Genomic DNA, 4,634 nt, shown 5'->3' on the forward strand with positions numbered 1-4,634 from the left:
ACTTGTGCCCAGCATTGTTTCTATAAATAGTAGATTGCAAATTGGTACTGGACAGCCAACACACAATAGTTGGTGGCAACTCTGGGTGGCAAGTGTTACAAAACTAAAGAGTAATAGAAGGAAGCTAGCTAATTATAGTTGTTCTCCCAGAATTCCATATTGGGGGAGACAAACAGGAACTGGAGTCAGAAGAATCAGGGAAGCAATCAGGAATGAGGTGTGAGGGAATAAAACAGTGTCCAAGGAAGAATCACATATGATGCCATGGCACACTTGCCCTCTCTCTGTAGCCCCCCACTGCTGGGGTTTTAGCTGCTTGAGTAGGGAGTCCAGCTTTGATACATTCCAGCTGTGTAACCTTGACTCAGACTGCTGAGCCAGAGCTGGGAGACTGTCTGTACTGGGATAAGAAAAGTAAAAAATTACAGAGTGTGGGAGGACTGCTGATCTGTGATAGCTAAGAGAACAAGGACTCAGCAGAGAAAACATCAACATGAAATGCTAACACCTTAAGGAAAATAAATGAAGGTAGCTGAAGGCTGGTCTAGTCAGGGACAGTCAGAAACTGCCAGGTTGGTGTTGATCCATCAGTGTTGATGGAGTAAGAGGGAGGAGCAGCTCTGCCCCCATGGTGGCTCTTGGGAGCCACGGCCACCAACCCCTCACTCCTCAGCAGCACCTGCCTGCCTGGTGAAGGCTTTCCAGCTGCTGTACTGGACTGTCAGCACACCCCTGCTTAACCCCACAGTTCACTAAATACCAGCTGTGTTTTATGTGTACTGGCCAATAAAGAATTGCTTTATACCTGTGAGTTATCCATATTTTGCTTGCAAAGTATTTTCATGCTAGGCTAATGATGCCCAAACAAACTGACTATAAAAATATTTTGTAGAGGCTAAGAAGTGATTTTATTATTATGCTGGGAAGCCAACATGAATATTTGAGAAAGTAGTAGCTTAATAGGAAAGGAACGTCATCTTGGAAGAAGTGATTTACATTTGTAGAATTTAAAAGAAAAAAAAAGGTCATCTAGCAGAAGGTACACTGTGGCTGGGATGGATGAAGAATCCTTTGCTGCAGCCATACATCTAGAAAAGCTCTGATGCTTAGAGCTATCTGACATTAAATCATGTCAAGCAGAAGCAAACAGCAATGGAAAAAAATCATTGATGTTTTTAATTAGGTTGTCTTGAATGCTCATCTGCATTCTAAAAGCAAAGGGCTTATTTCAGTAAAAATCATGGCCAGCTCCTGTAGCAAGGAAACTGGCTGTACTCAAGCTGAATTGGGCCCTAAATTTGTTGCTTGGCAAGAGCAGGGAAATGTTTTGCTCTGGTGTCTGACTCCATTGGCAGTGGTACTTGTTAATCACACAACCCATTACAATGCACTGTACAAGGAGGAATCTCAAAAACATCTTATTGCTGAGCTAAAGGCTATAAAGTGCAGTCTTTTCTGCTAACCAGATTTGTGCTCTGTTGTGTTTAGTGGTAGTTGTGCCAGTCTGTGATTACTCACAAGCGGTGACTAGAGGCTGTGGCTGAGAACCCTGCATGTGAGTGCAAGGAGGGGAGGACCTCAGAGCTCATGCTTTGAAGCAATATTTAGGCTAGCTTAACACTGAGCAATAAAATGAAGACAATAACATGGAAAAGGAAGGCTAAAAATGTTTAATTACTTTACCCTGATCACTCCTCTCCTTTCCAAGTTGGCGAGCAGGAACTGGAACTTGCCAAACATGTTTTATTTTTAAATCTTTTATCCACTGGCAAATCTGCATATTGCATCAGACCTCATAAAGGTGTTTTACAGTTTTGAACAGTTTCCCAGCCTGTACAAACCCATGTGTTCATGCACACACACTTAGAGAACTGCTGCATAGAGTGGCAACTCTGACTGTGGGGTGTGTGGGGGTCCATCGCCCACTGAATTTTGTAACTAGGCAAAATCTCTCTGAGTTATGCTTCCCCCTTTTCTCAGTGCAGCAGCAGCAGCCTTAGCAAGGCTGGCACCAAGGTGAGCTCTGCAGCCCACTGGAGGCAGTACAGTGCACCCATGCATTCCTTTGAGGGAAGGAATCCCCCTGCCCCAGATGGAAAGCTCAGGAATTATCCGCATATAAAGTGGGTTTTTGGATGCTCCCTCTAAGCACTGCTCTACTGGAAAGCTCAGGCATTATCCACATATAGAGTGGGTTTTTGTATGTTGGATGCTCCCTCTAAGCACTGCTCTAGGATCTTGTTTAATGTATAGCAGAGCGTGTGAGTATCAGCAGTGTTGGAATACTGACAATAATGAGTAAATGGAGAAGGGGTTTAGTCTTATAAAAAATAGATATCTGTTACTGGAATCCTAGTCCTGGCACAGCACTGCCTGACTTCTTTTCATCTGGGAGATGGGAATCACTGCAGCTGTGTACTCTTTCATTTACATTGCTCGATTCCTGTCCTCCTTTCTAGCGCATAAACAGTCCAACTAGCAAATAACTTATATATTTTGTATATCAGCATTCTGGTGAGTGTGACATTTAAATTGGGGTATTGGCCAGTAAGCACTGTCTGGCACTACCTGATGGCTGGTAGCCCAATGGAGTGTGATTTTTTTTCACATTGTTAAATTACTTTCAGTTAATTTTCCATTGTTTTATTCAATGAGAAATAAACAGGGACAGTAGCTGGTTTTTTTCCGGGAATAAGGTATTTTAATCCCTTTTTTTTGAGGTGCCACAGATGAATATCACTTCATCACTGAAGAGTTAGAGCTATCTTCCTAGAAGGTTTTGTGTGCAGTGTATCTGTTTCATGCATCTCTGAATGCAATGTAGCATGGTCCAGAGATGCCAGCAATGTTTTGTGTTACTGTTGTGACTGAAATGTGCTTTCATTATTACTATGCTCTGGCTGATCTGCAGGGAAAGTAAGAAGTGTCACAGGGTGAAAAAAGACCATAAGTTATAAGTAAAAACAATGCACTTAGGGAAGTATGTTTATGCAGTTTGTGTATTTTTAATTTTCACAAAAGCTAATTATTTCTTACCACTGCCTGGCTCAAAATTAATCTTACAAAATTAATTGTTTCCAATCTTAAACATTTGGCAATTACAAATCAAGATTAAAAAATGGAACTTAGTGATAAAAAAAGACTTGATTACCTTTAAAAAGTCCCTTCCAACTCAAAATATTGCTTGATTCTATGCATGTAGAATCTATCTCTAATTTTGACACTATTCTTATTTTTATCTTAGGTTTTAATACAGTTCCTTTGCATATTCTGACAAATTACCAATGTATATTACAATCATGTCAGTTCTGCATCCAATTTATTTTTCAAGCAGTCAGTGTGCTGAATCGGAGTTATCTTAAAGACCACATTTCTCTTCATTACCTGTCAACAGACTGTGCTCCTTAGCAGCAGCGTGGCCAACAGAGTCCAGGAAGGATGAACTCCTGTGCATTCCATAGCATATTAACAGCTTTAAGTCCATGTCTTCTTAGCTAATAATAACCCACATATTTCAGCCAGGTTCTAGGCCTCTTCCTTTTCTGGTATTTTTTCTTCAGGGATGAGAATTTTTGGATACCAATATTTATCATTAAAAAATTAAATTAAATACTGGAATGAGTGACCCAGAATGCAGAATAAAACTCTGAGATATATGTAAATCATTATTTTTTACCCTATACAAAATAAGATTTTCTAGATATAAAGGAAAGTGGATTGTTATATATAGATTAGCAACATATTTTGCCTTTTGTGGATTTTGAAAGAGATGAATTTTCATGTAAGGAAACAAAAAACTTTGTCATGATTTTCAATGTATAACATAGGGAGCACTTGTAATCTATCAAAGCTGAGATTCCAATAAATCCTTATTCTAAAATATATAGGACAAAAAGGGATATGTGAAACTGCAAATGGTATCTATGAAGAAATAATTCTTTCCCAAATTTGCAGTTCTCCCAGGCTTACATCTTATTGAAACCAAGTAGAGTAAATTTAATGTTTCAATAATTGCAACATAATAAACACACCATTTTCATTTCTTCTTCTACCAATATTTATTTTTTAGGTGGTAGTTTAGAGACAGCGTCATCTGAAGTGGTTTATGGTGGTTCAAAACTATGTTTAAAATTTCTTTCCAAGAGATTTCTTTTAATGTTTTCAGCTACTGGCCCAAAATTTGAGTTGGTCTTTTGTAGGGCCTGTGCATACCTGACAGACTGATGCAAATATCTTGGAGACCCTAGGATATGGCAATAGCAACTGGCTTTAGAAGCTGTGTTGTCACAGCTTCTTAGTCACACTCATAGTCAACTGTATTGGTTTTATTTAGATATATTTTTATAACATTTAACTTCAACCATCAGAAGGGGAAGGATTCAATTCAATATTGATACCTAAATTAGGTCCTTACCCTGTCATATGGCATATATATCATCTGTGTGCAGATAGACAATTTAGGAAACCTCAAATGGCACTAAGTGTAGTTTTGGCAATTGAATTTGTCAATTCACTTGCCAGTATTCTTACTGAAGCCTAGTTGAAAAGAGGCTTAAGTGCAATTCAGTGCTTATTTACCTGCTGTGTTTCTCCTGCCCTGTTTGAGTATCTGCTTTAGGCCATTATTAAATCTT

The sequence above is a fragment of the Geospiza fortis genome, unplaced genomic scaffold (genome assembly GCF_000277835.1).
Source record: "Geospiza fortis unplaced genomic scaffold, GeoFor_1.0 scaffold264, whole genome shotgun sequence".
NCBI lineage: Eukaryota > Metazoa > Chordata > Aves > Passeriformes > Thraupidae > Geospiza > Geospiza fortis.